The 18,080-nt window shown below is 60.3% G+C and overlaps 1 protein-coding gene across 1 annotated transcript in view; it reads left to right on the top strand.

Moving 5' to 3' along the window:
- LOC308242658 (uncharacterized protein) overlaps positions 1-18,080 on the top strand; it is a gene marked incomplete at both ends in the record, with an annotated part of 479,931 nt that overhangs the window by 156,066 nt on the left and 305,785 nt on the right. The window lies entirely within an intron of this gene.

The following is an 18,080-nucleotide window of genomic DNA, read 5'->3' on the forward strand; positions in this document are numbered from 1 at the left end:
CGCGCACTCGCCCCCGCCTCCCGGAGCGAGTCCCAACTCCGCCCGCCTGGCCCGGCTCACGTCACCCGCTTCCCCGCCCCTGGAACTGGAGCCCGAGTCCCCTGTCCGCCCAGGCTGTCGCTCTCCGTCCCGCCTCGCGGGGGCCCGACTTGCCGCGCAGGGCTGTGCCGGCCAGGGCGTCACCGAGCGGGGCCCTGGCAGCCCCCGTCCCCGTCCTCAGCTCGTCCGTCCGGGTCTCACCTTGGGAAAGGCCCCAGAGAGGCCGTGGGCTCCGATTGGACCGCCGCCGGATGGTGTTGCCACGGTAACTGGATGGCATGCGAAACAGTTCGCGGTTCCGACCCGGTTAAGAGTGAGCCCAGCGGACCCGGAGAGCTGATTTGGGGAGGAGGGGGGCCGCGCGAAAAGTTTCCTCCGATGGAGTGCGCGCAGGGGCCACGCGGCAGCCCGTGGGGGGCGGGAGGGCCCACTACTGGGATTCCTTCTCTTCCCACTGCCTGCCCCCCCCTTTCCCCGACCCCCAGGTCCGCCTGGGCCCCCGCAGCAGCTCTAAGGGGAAGAAGTCACTGTTCCTGCTGGGAGCGAGCACCTCTGCCCAGCCCGCCTGAATCCGGGAGCATCAGTGGTCCAGGCTGCCTGTGGCAACCCCTGCGCCCAGCGGCCTCTGGCCAGGCCCTGACTCCGCAGAGTGCGGGACTTGGCCTCCAGGACTCCCCGCCACCCTCCGCTGGCAGGTCCGCTCCCTGGCCCGGCCCTCTCCCTGTTCCCAGGCCTCCCTGCTTCGGCTGCATTTGGAGACCCCGACCTGACCAGCTGAGGAGAGACAGCTGATGGGGGACCCCTTTCCTGGGGGACTCACCGTGAGGGCCGACCTGCTGACTCCCTGGGAAACCTCAGACAGACAGAGCCCTGCTTTCAGCCCCAGTGCCCCATGCCCGAGCCCGGTGCCAGCCGGGGGCTGGAAATGCTGCCAGGGCTGTTCTTAGGCAGCAAATGGGGTCACAGAGGAAATGGGGTCGCGGAGGGGAAGGCGAGGTTCACTAACGGGGGCCTGACCCCAGCAGGTGCCGCCCCTGCAGAGCCTGGAATCACGCAGCCCCGCGCCCCCTGGGAGGGGCAGCTGGTGCCCGAGGCTGGGCCGGGGACGCCCTGGCAGGCCCTTCATCCCCGGCCTGCAGGACTCTGAGGCCCAAAGGAGTCCCCTCTCCCAGCCAGGAGGACTGACGGGCAGCCGCCTCCCCAGAAAGAGCCCGAGGAGGGGCAGGAGGCCAGGAGTGTGGTGGGGAGAGCCCACATCTTCACGTGGGCAGACCAGGAGCCCCTGAGTGCTAACTGCTCTCACCTCTGACCTCAGTCTCGTCTTGGAGAAAACGTTTTCTCTATTCCCTTCCACACGGGAATTCCGTGGGGACACCGTGAGATGGCCTCACATAGTGTCACGTCTGTGGCTCCCAGAAGCCCAGGCTGTCTCCCTGAGGGTGGGGGCCAGATCCCAGGAAGGGAGACAGGAGGTCATGGCACAACTGGGCCCAGGAGAGCAGGGAGCCCGCTCGGCCGCCACCTAGCGGGGCCACGCGGGAGTGCAGCTCCAGGGAGGCTCTCCCAGGCCTGGATGACCCTGGAGGCAGCTGCAGGGCCCGGTGGGCTGGGGCTGCTGACCTGCTGCTCCACGGCCCTGGATCAGCTTCGAGCAAACCCGCAGACCCCTCCTCACTTTAGTGCATTCGATACCAGGCACGGGCGTAGGGAGCCAGGATATTGAAAGGCATTATGAAAATTGTCATTAAAAATGTTGGATGAAGCAATGTGTGCTCTCTTTATGACTGCACCAAGCAATTCCTCAGCCACACCGGTCGTACTCTGACATGTGAGGAGAGGGCGGCTGACAGTCCCAGGTACGGTCACTGCTGCTGTCTGTTGCCTGCATTTATATGGAAGGGCTGGGGCAGGGGCAGGGGCAGGGGTTAGGGGTAGGGGCAGGGTTAGGGGTAGGGGTAGGGGCAGGGGCAGGATTAGGGGTAGGGCTAGGAGTAGGGGCAGGGGTAGGGGTAGGGGTAGGGGTAGGGTTTGGGTTAGGGTTAGGGGTAGGGGCAGGGTTAGGCGTAGGGGTAGGGGCAGGGGCAGGGGTAGGGGTTAGGGGTAGGGGCAGGGGCAGGATTAGGGGTAGGGCTAGGAGTAGGGGCAGGGGTAGGGGTGGGGGTAGGGTTAGGGTTAGAGTTAGGGCTAGGGGTAGGGCTAGGCATAGGGGAAGGGCTAGGGGTAGGGGTAGGGCAGGGGCAGGGTTAGGGGTAGGGTTTGGGTTAGGGGCAGGATTAGGGGTAGGGTTAAGGTTAGGGTTAGGGGTAGGTTTAGGGGTAGGGGCTGGGGTAGGGGTAGGGGTAGGATTAGGATTAGGGGCAGGGTTAAGGTTAGGGTTAGGAGTGGGAGTAGGGGTAGGGTTAGGGTTAGAGTTACAGCTAGGGGTAGGGATAGGGCAGGGTTAGGGGTAGGGTTAGGGGTAAAGTTAGGGGCAGGGGTAGGGGTAGGGGTAGGGTTAGGATTAGGGGTAGGGTTAAGGTTAGGGTTAGGGTAAGGTTAGGGTTAGGGGTAGGTTTAGGGGTAGGGGCAGGGGTAGGGTTAGGGGTAGGGGTAGGGCTAGGGTTAGGGGTAGGTTTAGGGGTAGGGGCAGGGGTAGGGCTAGGATTAGGGGTAGGGCTAGGGTTAGGGGTAGGGGTAGGGTTAAGGTTAGGGTTAGGGGTAGGGATAGGGGTAGGGTTTGGGTTAGGTGTGGGGGTGAGGGTAGGGTTGGAGTTAGGGTTAGAGTTCAGAAAAATAGAGATGTGATTTCCCCCATCCAAGTGTAAGGACCCCTTGAAATCTATCCACCTACTGAGGGGTCCCCAGACCCCAGGGACGAAGGCAGGGCTAGCCAGGGGTCAAGAGGAGGCTTCTGGGATACGCTGGCTTCGGCTGTGTTGCCAGAAGGGGACCGCAGAGAGGAAAGAACCCCCAGGGGCTCCCCAAGTGTGCACAGCCTCCTAACTGTGGGGGAGGCTCCTCCCGCACCCCGTCCCCCATCCCCATCCCCCGTCCCCGGCTCAGGAGGCTGGCCTGAGGGCAAGGCCCCTCCTTTCTCTGCCCCCGAGCCCGACAGTTCAGCTCGCCCCATCCTGCACGAGACACCCCTTCACTTGTGCTCCCCAGTCTTGATGGAAACATTGCCATTTCTTCCTGCTGCGGAACCACCGGCCTCGGCTCTACTTCCCTCCGAGCAGAGCTGCTTCCCTGAACTCAACAGTCCCTGGAATGTGGGGCCGGTTCATGTTCTCCTCTCCTGGGACCGGGAGGGGAGCATGGCATCCGGGACCCAACACACGCTGTCACACGCACACGTGCACGCACGCACACACACACACACACACAGTCTCTCTCTCACACACACAAACACACACAGTCTCTCTTTCTCTCACACACACACACACACAGTCTCTCTCTCTCACACACACACACACACAGTCTCTCTCTCTCTCACACACACACACAGTCTCTCTCTCTCACACACACACACACACACAGTCTCTCTCTCTCTCACACACACACACACACACAAACACACACAGTCTCTCTCTCACACACACACACACACAGTCTCTCTCTCTCTCTCTCACACACACACACACACACAGTCTCTCTCTCACACACACACACACAGTCTCTCTCTCACATACACACACACACACACACAGTCTCTCTCTCTCTCTCTCTCTCTCTCTCTCTCTCTCACACACACACACACACACACACACACGCACACTTCAGATGTCCGTACTGTGGGACATCCGGGCCCCCTGCCCCCTGCCCCCCTGCTACCCGCCCTGGGAGGAATGTGCCCAGAGGCCCAGGAGCCCCGGCTTCCCGCGCCCGCTGTCTGCCCCGCAGAAGGCCCTTCGGGGGAGCCGGCCCGGCATTGCCCTGATGGCCCTCAGAGACCAACCGGACTCTAAGTCCCATCCAGAGCCACATTGACCTGCCGTTGTTCATCCCCCCGGGATGCAAATGTGTCCTAAGCATGACATCTGATCAAGTGGCTAAGTGTGTGATGTTTCCTGAAGGGGAAAATGCTGGTTAAATTAGCACATGTCTCTTGAAATCAGCACCACTAAGACCTTCCCTGGCCCCTGCCTTACCACCCCCTCCCCGAGCACAACCAGCGATTGGTGATGGGGGCAGCGGGGGGACTCCAGGTACTTCTCCTTCCTCCTCCCAGGTGAGGTGCCCGACTTGGGAGCGTCTGCCCTGCACCTGAGCCGCTCCCAGACCAGGCTGCTCAGGGCTGCAGACCCTGCCGAGTGCGGGCCAGAGGCACAGGGACCGGGACCACGCCCTCGCCCAGGGCTGGCCAGACAAAGCGCCAGGTCTCCCCTGGCCGCCCACGGACACGCGTATCAGAAAGAGGGAGCGCGGTCCTGGGCTCGCTCTGGGGAGCCACGTCCTCTCGGGTGGGGCTGGGGGAAAGGCGGCCTGAGGCTGTGACCTGGCCGGGATCAGAAAACCGCTCATTTCCGGACTTTTCAGGGTTTCTGTGCTGATGGGTTTTCCCCTCCAATTAGACTGGAAAGAGGGTTCCTTTGCATTGCAAAGTAGCGTGGCCTCATCTGAACACAGCCCCTTGGCATTGTGCGGTCAGGGGGGTTGGGTGTGAAGCTGGAGAGAAATCAGGAGGGTGGGGAGCCTCCGCAGGGGCTGGGGTGACCCCAGGTGGGGCCGCGGGGCCCAGGGCAGCCCTTACTTTCTCTCATAATGATGCTGAGAGCAGTCGGACCTTGGGTCCTGGGTTGTGGCTCCGCTCCAGGGCACTGCGGCTTGGCTAACGGTGAGCTGGAAGCGACGGATGGGCTGGTCTTGGCTGTGGGGCAGGCAGGGTGAGGGGGGACACGTGTGTGTGTGTGTGTGTGTGTGTGTGTGTGTGTGTGTGGAGGCGGGGGTGCAGAACCAGGACAAAGAACTGGGACAAGGTGGCTAACTTGGGAAAAGAGGTGGAGAAAGTCCCTCCTCCCTCCGCCGGCAGAGGCACCGCCTTGGGAGGGCAGGCACCGGAAGAGGTGCCAGTCTGCGCGGGGTCTCAGGACGGGGCTCCGGGCAGATTAGTGGGGGATTGAGGATGAGGAGGGCGAACGGGACAGGAAGGAGTCAGACCCTTGGACACGTACGAATAATGCACTGGGGGACAGGGGAAGGGGGGGCCTAGGGACAGGGCCCCGAAGGTCTGCCTCTGGCCGGTAGGACAGGGGAGCGGGCACCCCGAGGATGGGTGGGGAGTGCCAGGGGACGAGGCTGCTGGGAACAGGCGCCCCTTGCAGGAGGCGCTCAGGGAGGGCCATCAGGCCAGGAGGTCGCTGCTCCTGCTGGGTCCGGAGGCCGTGGGCTCCAGGCAGGACGACAAGCTGTTTCTATTGTTCTGTGTGTGTGTGTGTTGTGAATCCTCACCCGAGGACATTTCCCATTGACTTTAGGAAGAGTGGAAGAGAGAGGGAAAGACAGAGGGAAACAGCGATGTGAGAGAAACACATCGATTGGTTGCCTCCTGCACACGCCCCCACCAGGGCCCAGGCCAGGAGAACCCTGCGACCGAGGTACGTGCCCTTGACCAGAATCAAACCCTGGACCCTTTGGTCCACAGGCTGATGCTCTATCCACGGAGCCCAACCGGCCAGGGCCGTCTCTATTGGTGTCTCTTTCAAATCAATGTCTAAACCGCATGGGGCAGCTGGGGCTGGTGGTGCTGTATCAACAGACAAGCCCCAGGGCTCGGGGCTGAATCCCACACAGCGAGGGCTCGCTCCTTCCTGCTCAAAGCCACCGGCAGCTGCCATCGGCCCTGACGTGCAGGGGCTGCTGTTACCTGGACACCCCCATCCCATAGCGCGGGGCAGGAGTCCTGGCAGAACCTCACCTGGCCCTCGGGATTCTGCTGGGAAGGAAGGCATGTCACTCTCGTGTACCTTTCACCGGCCAGAGTAAGTGACCCGGCCAGACGGACGTCAGTGGGGTGAACGGTGTACGCCTCACACAGGGCGGGGCAGGCGGCCCTGTGGACACTCTATATATACTCTTCTGCTCTTACCCGTCGGTGTTAGCAATTCCAGAAGGTACTTTACATCTTGTTCTCACCAAGCCCCTAAACTTGGCAATACCAACATGTGCTCAGAGGAAGGGAGCATGTTTCTGCCAAGCACACAGAATTTACATACGTGTTCTACCTCTGAATTCCTGATAGGTCCTTGACTCCCAAGGTCAGGATGATTCACCACTTGTCAACAAGGATTAGGGGAGGGTAACGGCTCACACCAACTAGGAAGTAGGTCAGATGCTGTGCCTTGGGGGCGATGCTTCTCTCTAGAGGAGTGAGCTGTGATTAGTCAAAAAAGTCATCACCACTGCCATCGCCAGCACAGCATCACCATTATCAGTATCACCATTACCATCAACACCATCTTTACCATCATCACTATCATTATTATCACCACCATTATCACAATTTTATCACCACCATCATCATCATCACCATCATCACTATCATTATCAGTTTTATCACCACCATCACCACCATCATCACCATCATCAGTATCACCATTACCATCAACACCATCATCACTATCATTATTATCACCCCATCATCACAATCATCACCACCATCATTATCAACATCATCACCATCATTATCCCAATTAACATCAGCACCATTATCATCACCATCATCACCACTAAAATCACTACCACCATCATCATCACCATCATCACCATCTCACTATCATTATTATCACCATCATTATCACAATTTTATCACCACCATCAACATCATCACCATCATTATCTCAATTAACATCATCACCATTATCATCACCACCACCACCATCATCACCACCACCATCATATCATCACCATCATCAGTATCACCATTACCATCAACACCATCATCACTATCATTATCACCATCAGCACCATCAGCACCATCATCATTACACTCATCATCATCACCATCAACATCATCATTATCATTTTTAAGAGTTTTGTTGGAGCTCGGAATCTACGGAGAAATCCATTCGGAACACACTGAGACGCAGCTGATCATTCAATGGCCTTTTCCAGCCAGGAACTGTCACACCCCATCTTCCTCGAGCAGCAGCTTAGGTGGCATCTTGACTGCTCACAGCCAATCTAGAGAGTAATTGAGCAGAAAAGCCACTTCCTCTAACAACGTCTTCTTCAAGCTGTTATCCTCGGGCGTGAAGAGGCTTCCGGAACACACCAAGGAGGGAAGAAGACTGCAGGCCCTGACGCTGGGCAGAGGCCCAGCTGCTTCCTCCAGCGTGGCCTGGATTCACCCGGGTCTCTGAGCACCAGCCACCTGAGGAATTTCACATTCGGGATCTCACTTCAGCCCTGCAACAGTGCAGAAGGAAGGAAGGATGAAGGAAGAAGATAGAAGAGGAAGACGGGGTGGAGGACACTGGCCTCGGGTTGTAGCAAGGGCGCTGGCATCACCCCACCCAGACCCCGTGCGTGAGCCATCACCGCGGCAGCTCGGGCTGGGCAGCTCGGGCTGGGCAGCTCGGGCTGGGCCGGGCCAGGCGGGGCTCTGGGTGAGCACCTGAAGCAGCCGGGGAGGTACAGGGCTGTTCCCGGCTGGTGTGGAGCTATTTCGATATTATAATGCCCAGCGTGGCTGCTAATGCCAGGCCTGAGCACACACGTGTGCAGAGTTCAAGGAGATTGTCCAAGACCACTCAGCGGGGAAGGTGTGACTTGGGCATCAGCCCAGGCCTATCCGAGGCACCAAGGCTTCTTTCACTATCATGCGGGGAGGACCCCAGAGAGGGCCACGCCGCACCCCTCGTCACTCCCCGCTCCCGAGCGTGTTAAAAACGGGAGCCCTGGTAGGCAACACGTGTTCAGGGCAGCGATGTCCGAGCTGCCAGGAGTCGTCCGCATCATGACTGCTTCCGCACAGGTCAGCCCGGCCCACACACTCCACGCTGGCCTTGCATCTCACCGCTGCAGCTGTGCTTTTACGAAGGGTGCGTTCCTCAGCCCGCGCCACCACACCGTGCACTCCGCCCAGCACTGCGTTGCCCTGAGCTCCCCGAAGCTCTCTGAGCCCCCCTCGCCCTCAGGTCCCCACACTGACCAGGGTCTCTGTTGGAAAGACCCTCGTCCTGGCTTTCCCACTCCTGGGCCAGCGTGTCCTGGTCCTTTAGGTCACCGCGCCGTGCCACCTCCACTGGGAAGTTGTCCCAATGCCCCTGTCGGGTCAGATACCCCAGCTGTATATGCCCACAGCGCCCACAGGCCTCCCCCTTGCTACAACCTGAGGCCAGTGTCCTCCACGCCGTCTTCCTCTTCTATCTTCTTCCTTCATCCTCGTCCACATCTGCATCCTCAGCATCTTCATCCTCATCTTCTTCCTCATCTTCATCTTCAGCATCTTCATCCTCATCTTCATCCTCATCTTCTTCCTCATCTTCATCCTCAGCATCTTCATCCTCAGCATCTCCATCCTCATCTTCATCCTCAGCATCTTCATCCTCATCTTCATCCTCAGCATCTTCATCCTCAGCATCTTCATCCTCATCTTCATCCTCATCTTCATCCTCAGCACCTTCATCCTCAGCATCTTCATCCTCAGCATCTTCATCCTCAGCATCTTCATCCTCATCTTCATCCTCAGCATCCCCATCCTCAGCATCTTCTGCTCCCCCCACTGGACCACCACGTCCTCCGGGGAAGAACTGACGGACCATCCAGACTATCCCAGGACCTGGTCCCTGCAGCCCCCGGGTACCACCTGGGGAGCCCTCCCTGGCTCTGCCAGGCGCACCAGCCTCAGCAACACGTGTCACTGGTGTTGATGAGCAAAGGCGATGCCCACACTTCTTGGGGAAGCTTTTCCCCTTTCGTTGGGCGACTCAGGGGTCACACAGAGGCAACAGCACAGAGAGCCGTGCCCAGGGCACTGACAGCCGTGTACTGGGCGGGCGGGCAGGTGGGAGATGGACACCGGTGAGTGGGCAGGTGGACAGTGTGGCCACTCCAGCACAGGCTGGGCAGGCTCCTCAGACCCTCTGTCCGGCAAGAAAGGCCCCGCGTCGCCTGGCAGACTCGCTCCCGTCACCCTAAGGCCCTCTGACACCTTGAAGGACAGCATGCCCAGGCGGCCCCAAGCAGCAGCAGTTTCTGATGGTGGTGCGTCTGCTCGGGAGCGCGGTGCACGCAAGGATGCTGCTCCCGCCAGCTCGTGCCCACGTGCGGGGCCAAGTCGCTGAGGACAGCAAGTGGGCTGCTTGCCTGCGGGTCTCCAGGAGTCCTGCCTCTCACAGGCACATGCTCACAAGCGGCCTTCCCGTGCCCGGGGCGATGACGCTATTGAGGGCTGGGGAGACTTTTAACAACAAATGAAAAGCAGAGCTCGATCACCCAAATGTCTGACTCACTGGGAAGCAAAGCCGGACGGTCCCCCAACTGGAGAGGGGCGAGCGGCCTCAGGAAGTGGGCGGAGACGGTTGTTCCCCCAGAACTGACATTCATGCACCCCTGTCCACCCTCCCCTCCCCGCTCAGCTGCACGGTAACCGATGACCAAGGAGTAATTTCTAGAACCTGACAGGGGGCTGATGGGACAAGGGGGGGCACCCCCAAGCCCTCTAATGCTGGCTGAATGCTGGGGTGCCCCGTATTGCTTTGTTCTCTTCCTGCTAGGAGGCTGTAAGAGGGGAGAGGGTCCCCAAAGCCTGAGCCCTCCTAGGGTTCCAGGCACCCCATCTCGTGTACAGATTCCGGGCTAGAGCCGCATCCTGGAGGGGGCGTGGCTCTGCGCTCCGAGGGTGGGGCCAGGGAGGAGAGTCAGCCCCCAGGGCCTGCGGGCAGGAGGGGCCTCACCAGGCAAGAAGCTCCCTCTGCCCTTCCCGCCTGCAGGGCCATAAGCAGTGAGTGTCCGCTGCTGAGGCTCCACCTGCGGCCGTGAGGCCCAGTCCCCTCCTGGGAGCCCCACCTCCGCCCGCCCTGCCTCTGCCCCAGGCATTTACCAATGTCACAGCCTGATCCTCCACACCCCCAAACGGAGGTTATGGGGGGGCAGCGTTCCCAGGCTCCATCCCCCCTGAGAGCCAGGCCGCTTCACTCTGCGCGTCACCCCATCTTCAATGTCCCATACCCCCGACGAAGTGCGAACTGCTGGATTTCCTCCCGCGCCCACAGCTCACAGGGGCAAGCTTGTAAGCTAAAGTGGCGAATTAAGAAGCCCTCCCCCTGGCTGCACACGCAGCGAGGAGCTGGTTTAGACAGGGAGGCCCCCCGCTCAGCGTCGGGGTGCAGGTGCATCCGGGATGCGTCTCTGCAGAGCAGGCCACAGCCCCTGGCGTGTCCCTAGGCCAGTCTCCCCTCACCCCACACCCCAGCTGCTCCTCGCACTGGACCGCCTGACTCCCCGCTGTTTGGGGGTGCAGAGCTGCTCTTGGGGAGTGTTTTCCACGCCCACGTGGGTGATGGGAAGGACCCTGACTCCTCTGGGGGCGTGCTCACCTCCCACCCCCACAGAGGGAGCTCAGGTGGGTCCTCTCACCTGGAGGAAATGGCAGTGTGGCTGCCCGCCCTGCCTGCCCCGCGGGAGAGGTGGGGGTGAAGATGCCCTGTCCAGGCCGCCTCCCCCCCCCCCACCCCCAGACTCACCGGGCGGAGCGGAATTGCTGGGTGTGTCTGTCAGTCTCTGCCTTCAGGGGGCAGGTCCCACGTCTCCTCCACGTCCTTGGCACCCACAGCGCCAGCTTCTCCGCATCGGTGATGCCCGCTGGGCCTGCCCTCCCCGGCCCCTGCCCTCGCCTCCGCCCCTGCCCAGCTCGGCCTTGGCTCACAGAGCCGGTGTTTGCCAGCTGCTCGCCACGGGGTGTGGGTTCCTCCCCTGGCCCGGCTCCCTCCGCCCACTCCCACCTGGCACAGGTGGGTCTCATTCGGGAACCGCCCTGACCAGACTGGCCGGATTAAGAACCCCTGACTCTGGCGAGGTCTCTGCTCTCGGCTTCATCATTATCTCTCCCGTCTCCTCTGCACCCGTGGCCACAGCTGAGGTCTTATCACACCTCTGAACACACACCTGGCTGCCTGGTGACGGGCGCCCGGGAACGGACCTGTGCGTGAATCCTCACCCAGGGGAAGGGTGGCCACTGCCCCGGCCGCAGACCCGGCTCTGGGGAGGCGGGAGCCATTGCAGGAAAAGCCCGAAGCAGCTTGACCGCCGCCTCGGGGGTCAGGCCGGCCTGAGGCTCCCCCAGGCCCCGGAGCAGGCCCGCCAGGACTGCGTGTCCAGCATCCTAGGTGCCAATCACAGCATCCTCAGGGAGCGGGCGAGTGCAGGCTCCCAGGAGACACCCCGGGGTGTCAGCTCCCTCACAGACCCACAGCCACGGAGCGGGGGGGCCACGGCTTGCCCGGGGGGCCGCTTCCTGCCACAGGCGCCTGGAATTAAAGCGCCATCACTAACCGCCACGGATCTGTCTGGAAAGGCTTCCCGTTCATCCTTCGGACAGATGGCCCTGAACGTTCTCAACGCACGTCTGGGTGCGTGGCTCAGGGCGGCATCAATCCCTGTGGGTGGGTGAGGGCAACACCCCGTGGACGGCGCCCGGGCATGGGGCTCGGCCCTCCAATCACAGTCCAGCTCCAGCTGGTCCGGCCTCTGCCCGCCCTCTGTGCTCTGGCTGGTGGCAGGGCCGCAGGGAGCCCCCCACAGGCCTGGTCATGGGCATCGCCCGGGGCCCCGGGGGGACACTGGCCAGCACCACTGTCCACCGTCAGCCGTCCTTGGCAGGAGGCTGTGCCCACAGGCCGGGACTTGCCGGTGCGGCTCAGGCCCTGCCTGTCCCTCCGAGAGGCAGGATTCTTCCCTTAGAGTCGGTGCCACGCTTCTGAGCTCGGCGCACGCACCTCGGATCCCAAGGGTTCCTGTGCGCGGGCGAGAAGCACACGGCGAGCTGTTACAAGTCCGGCCAGGAGCAGGAGGCGGACTTTGCAAACGGGTGGAGGAAGGCAGCTTCCCATGACCCAGCAGGGAGGAAACTGGCTGGACGTGTGCAAACCCAATTCCGAGCTGAAAATAAAGCACCCGAGACGGTTGCGAGTGCCGTGGAAATCCAGCTAAAAGCTCAACGCGGAGGAAGGTGAAAGCGCTGGTCTCACCGCGGGGGGGTGGGCGCACGTACTGGACCCACGTCCCAGAGTGAAAGCAGCGACGTTCCCGCAGGAGGCGGCCAGCGGCGTGGACGTGAGTCAGAGCCGGGTTGTGGGGACGCACGTTCAAAGTTGCATCCAACAACTGAGACACTCCAACAACCACAGAATGCAAGCAGTTGTCAACGTTTACCCACATTGACGTGCGCGTGTTGCGTGGAGAAAACCCTTCGGCGTGGGGCCTGGGCTCTCCGGCTGCTCACCCTGAGGGAGCTCCGGGAAATGCACGCACCTTCCGAAAGCGGCTGGCAGTCCGCCCGCGCGTCCCGCAAAGGCTCGAAGCCTCCGTAAACAATCCTCTGCCGTCTTCAGTGCACGGAACGACTGCATAAGTAGAGCCGCGATAACCAAACACTTCCGCTCCGGGGGCTGTTAGAAAACGGTCGCTATTGACCACAAAGCTTGCAAACAGGACAGACGTGACATCTGCCCGGGGCCAAGCCAGGGAGGGAGGAAACCGGCAGAGCAGGGCCAGCCCGGAGGGCGCAGGGTTTGACCGAGACGCTGCATCGCTGCGCCCTGGAACGCCGCCACCAGCAAACGCATCCTTTCACGAAGTCCTACTTTCAATTAAACAAATTTATCTCCTCAACGGGCACGGAATAGAATTAAGAGATCTACAATGCCGCTGCAGCTAAATTTGGAGTGACATTCAAGAAAAGCACATATAGAAGTGACTTCAAAGCAGACAGCTGATTTGATGAGTTGTGTCGTGTTGGAGGCTTTGTCCAAGAAAGCGTCTCGGGATGGAGGCGGCCGCTCAGCCTCTGCACATGCACTTGGGCGGCGGAACAGGCCCCCATTCCGCTGTGGGGAGTAACGGGGGACGCGTCCTCGGTAGAGCAGCGTTTGCTCTGAGCGTACCAGGCTCCCCTGCACCTGCAGAGAGAATCGTCTCAATTCAAAATGTTAAGGTCGCCCTAGCCCAGTGGTCGGCAAACTCATTAGTCCACAGAGCCAAATATCAACAGGACAACGATTGAAATTTCTTATTTTTTTTAAAATATATTTTATTGATTTTTTACAGAGAGGAAGGGAAAGGGATAGAGAGTTAGAAACATCGATGAGAGAGAAACATCGATCAGCTGCCTCCTGCACACCTCCCACTGGGGATGTGCCCGCAACCAAGGTACATGCTCTTGACCGGAATCGAACCTGGAACCCTTCAGTCCGCAGGCCGACGCTCTATCCACTGAGCCAAACCAGCTAGGGCTGAAATTTCTTTGGAGAGCCACATTTTTTAAACTTAAACTTCTTCTAACGCCACTTCTTCAAAATAGACTCGCCCAGGCCGTGGTATTTTGTGGAAGAGCCACACTCAAGGGGCCAAAGAGCCGCATGTGGCTCGCGAGCCGCAGTTTGCCGACCACGGCCCTAGCCTATTTGGCTCAGTGGATAGAGCATCAGCCCGTGGACTGAAGGGTCCCAGGTTCGATTCCCAGTCAGGGCACATGCCCGGGTTAAAGGCTCGATCCCCAGTGTATGGCGTGTAGGAAGCAGCTGATCAATGGTTCTCTCTCATCATTGATGTTTCTCTCTCTCTCTCCCTCTTCCTTCCACTCTGAAAGCAATAAATAAATATATAAATAAATAAGTAAAAAAGAATCACTTAAAAAATGTTACGGCCTGAGAAGAGTCAGTGTAAGGTGACAACAATTTCAAATGCATTAACAAAAAAAGTGCAACTTTGAGGAAGGGTGCAAGCAATTGTATGGGGAAATGTTTTAAAATATAGTTTTATTGATTTCAGAGAGGAAGGGAGGGGGAGGGAGAGATAGAAACATCAGTGATGAGAGAGAATCATCGATGGGCTGCCTCCCGCACACCCCACCCTGGAGATGGAGCCCACAACCCAGGCATGTGCCCTGACCGGAAATCGAACCATGACCTCCTGGTTCATAGGTCGACCCTCAGTCATTGAGCCATGCTGGCTGGGTGGAAATTTTTAAATGTCATGATTCTACTGAAGAATTCTTATTCTTCAGGAAAAACCCAGTGAGACTACCAATACGTGGAAACCCACTTTTCACTCAAAACCTACTTGGGAAGTGATAGCTGATTTTCCGTGTCCCCATGCTGCTGTGACGTGTCCTAATTTGGGTGCCTGTCGGCCATCCAAGCGTCTGGCACAGAGGTTTCCGAACCGCAGCACATGCCGGCCGCTGTGTCACTCTGACACAGGCACCCGAGACCTGCCTGCTGGGCTCTCTAACCCCGGCGCGACTTACAGCACGGGACAGGCAGCCCTGGCCAGCGGCTCCGTGGGTGTGTCACTCATGTATTGAGGGGGTCCCCGGTGCCACCCCGGATCAGGGAGAGTGTGGGAGTCGACCGGTCCATGTTTCTCTCTCACATCGATGTTTCTCTCTCTTTCCCTTCCTCTCTCTCTCAAAAGACAAAAACATAAAGACAAAAACAACCCACCGTGAAATGCAAAGGCCTTGGGTGACCCCACTAGAAGGTGCTGGAACCCTGGCCCCACCCCCAGAAGCCCCAACGCAGCAGGGCGGCCCGAGGAGAGGTTTGCCTGTCGCTAAGTCCCAGGAGCTTCTAACGCAGGTGCCACCGGCCTGTGGGTCTAGGAACAGAGCAACCGCCCCCCCGCCCCCCACGCCTGCCCCATCCATCATGGGCTCGACACCACGAACCCTCGATGCCCTCGTGAGCCCCGGGACCACGGAGGGGACGGCGACGGGGGCTCGCACCTCCCGGCTTCCTGAGGCCCTGCCTCCTGGCCCTCAGCACCACGCGGCCCCTGCCCCTCCCCAGCCCTGCAGGAGAGAGATGCTGAGCCTGACCGGCTCCCCAAGGCAGCTCACATCTGTGCCCCACAATGCAAATTGGAGAGATTATTTTTACCCGAGAGCGCGCCTGAACGCGGCTGCTAATGTATTTATAACGACCTGAGCAGCTCAGTGAGTAGCTAGCACCCTGAGTGACAAGGAAAATGGATAGAAATTGTTCCCTGTAAAAATAGTGAGCACTGAGCACCCTGAAATGAGCCAATCAAAACCGCCTCCCCTCGGCTCCCTGCACAGCAGGTGTGGGGGGGGCGGGGGGGGGAGCCCCGCCCGGCCTGCCCTTGCCCTGGTTTCTGACCCTGGACCTGGGGGGATTGCTCTGTTCCTAGACCCAGAGCCCCTTGGCAGCAGCCTGTCCCCGCTCAGCCCTGGAGAGCGGGACCCGCAGGGTGGCCCAGCGGGAGGCACAGGGAGTTTGGACCATCGTCGGGGGGACAACCCAAGTCCGAGTGGACCCCTGAGGCCAGCCCACTGGGAGGGTCCCCAGCCCTGCAGGGCGCTCAGCCTCCCCTCCCAGGGCAGCCTAATCCATGTCTACCCCCAGCAACGCCACCCCCTCTCCCGCCCCATCCATCATCCCCTGACCCAGGACCCTGCCTGCACCTCCTCACCTGGCCCCCCGGTTCCCTCAGACGGCTGCCCCCTCGGGTTGGCACGGTCCCTGCCCAGCAGGGAGCAGGTCCCTGTTCTGCACCCCAACAGGGCTACCCCCCCCCCGCCCCGATGTGACCAGGTGAGGCGGGTCTGTCTGCGGCCCACGGTCCATGCCTGCAGTCCCGGGCGCCTGGAACTGGGTGTAGTTGAGAGCAGGTGGAAACCTGAGGGCTGGATGAGTGAATGAGTGACACACATAGGCCGCGGTCATCGGCCACGTGCTTGGCGGCATCACCCTTCCATAGCTCATCCACCCTTCCTGCCCCGGAAGCTCACCGACCCCTCCCTCTGTGCTTTCTCTCCCTCATCCCCACCTCCACTCTCGGCCCGGGTCAGGGCTCATCAGCTCCCCCGCACCACCCCTGGTCTCCTGCCTCCCGCGGGTCCCTCACACTTCCCTCCTCGGGGTCCAGTCTAAACAGGTCACTGCCCTCTCTCTAGGTCTGCTCTGGCTCCCCAGCACCTGGACAGAAGCTGAGCCCCTCCTCAGTGTTCAGAGCCATCCACCTCCCATTCACGGGCACGTCCACCCTCCCTCTGAGGGCTCCTCACTGCAGCTCCAGGCCTGCGTTCCCCCCAGCGTGTTCCTGCCACGGGGCCACCCATCACGTGGTCTTGCCTGGGGGTCACTCACCCATCCATTCTCTTCACCCCAAATACCCACCCTCCCTGCAGGGCTCCGCCTCCCCTACCTCCACCCGCCCCTGCAGACCCCACTCTGGGGCTGATTCCTCCAGGCTGCCCTCCCCCTCCTGTCCTCCCACATCCAGCCCCCCCCCGCCCCCCGCCCACGAGTGCCTGTAGAGGAGGGCTTGGTGCGTGGACTTTGAGAGCACGAAGGCATGTCACCACCCTTGAGCCACCCTCGTGGTCCTCCCCTCAGGTGCTGTGGATGGACACCCCGCCCTCCGGAGGCCCCGCCCCCGGGTCTGTGCAGCCATCGCCCGGGGCAGGGCTCTCTCCTCTAAGGGAAGTGCGGGCTGGTGGAAGGAGACCTCGCCTATGTCTCATTCGTCTGCAAAGGAAGGAGAGCACTTCAGCTCCGAGGGACTCGGGAGTGGATCCTCACAGCCACCTGGAGGCCATCCGCACACAAAGCCACCCAACAGCCTGGGGGGGTTGCGGGGTGATGGGGGTCTGTGCCAGCAGGCTCCTCAGCTGCCATTTACATTCCTCGGCAGGGATAAGCACCTTGACTGGGGGGTCAGGTGGAGCTGTCCAGTGGAGGAGGGGGCTCCTTGCCCTGGCCGTTGCATGCAGCTCAGCGTGTGACTTCTAAGGTCTGTCCGTCTTCCTCTCTTGCAGGGCACCTGTATTTTGCTGCCTACGGTCTGCTCCCCTCTTTAGGGAGAGGGCACCCCCATTTCCTTCAGGAAGCCCCACTCCTTGTTCTCCCAGAGGAGGAAGGGGGCCTTGACCGGTTCCAGCCACTCGGCAATCCCCACCTCCCTGACCACAGCTCCTCCGCGGCGCACGGGGCTGAGGGCCGCCGATCCGGCCATTTTCCAGGGGGAAGGAGACCAGCCCCGCCTCTCCCCGGGAAAGGGCGGTGGAAGGGCATCGGCCTGGCATGTATCTGGCAATGACCAGGGGAGAATCAGCCTCAGAAGAAACCTCCTGAGGGCAGCGAGAAGAGACCAGGAGAGATCAGTCCAACGGGGTCCCCCACATCCATGCCCATCGGCTCCTTGCCCGTAAGGTCTTTGCAGACGTAATTAGTTGACCCAATATGGCCAGCGTCCCTATAAGAAGAGGGGAGGGCACACAGAGACACACAGGGAAGGAAGAAGGTCATGTGACGAGAGGCAGAACCGCGGGGATGCGGCCACAAGCCAAGGACTGCTGGGGACACCGGGAGCTGGAAGAGATGGGGAAGGGTCCTCCCCTCCGGCCTCCGGGGAGAGCAGGGCCCCGCAACCCCTTTATTCCCGAGGACGTCAGACCTCGAGCTGCTTCGCTGAGACAATGAACACTGCTGTTTTCAGTCCGCAGGTGGCGGGGCTGTTGTGCCGGGAACTGTGGGGAAGGGTCACCGAGAGGTCGGGTGTTGATGTGACGGGCAGAAGGAGACTATCGGGGGGCAGCTACAAGGATAAGAAATGTTAACTCTGCCCTGACCGGTTTGGCTCAGTGGGTAGAGCGTTGGCCTGTGGATTGATGGGTCCCAGGTTCGATTCCGGTCAAGGGCATGTACCTTGGTTGTGGGCACATCCCCAGTAGGGAGTGTGCAGGAGGCAGCTGATTGATGTTTCTCTCTCATTGATGTTTCTAACTCTCTGTCCCTCTTCCTTCCTCTCTGTAAAAAAACAATAAAATATATTAAAAAAAAAAAAAAAAAGAAAAAGAAATGTTAACTCTGCCCTAACCG

The sequence above is a fragment of the Plecotus auritus genome (assembly GCF_963455305.1).
Source record: "Plecotus auritus genome assembly, chromosome: 2".
Taxonomy (NCBI): Eukaryota; Metazoa; Chordata; class Mammalia; order Chiroptera; family Vespertilionidae; genus Plecotus; species Plecotus auritus.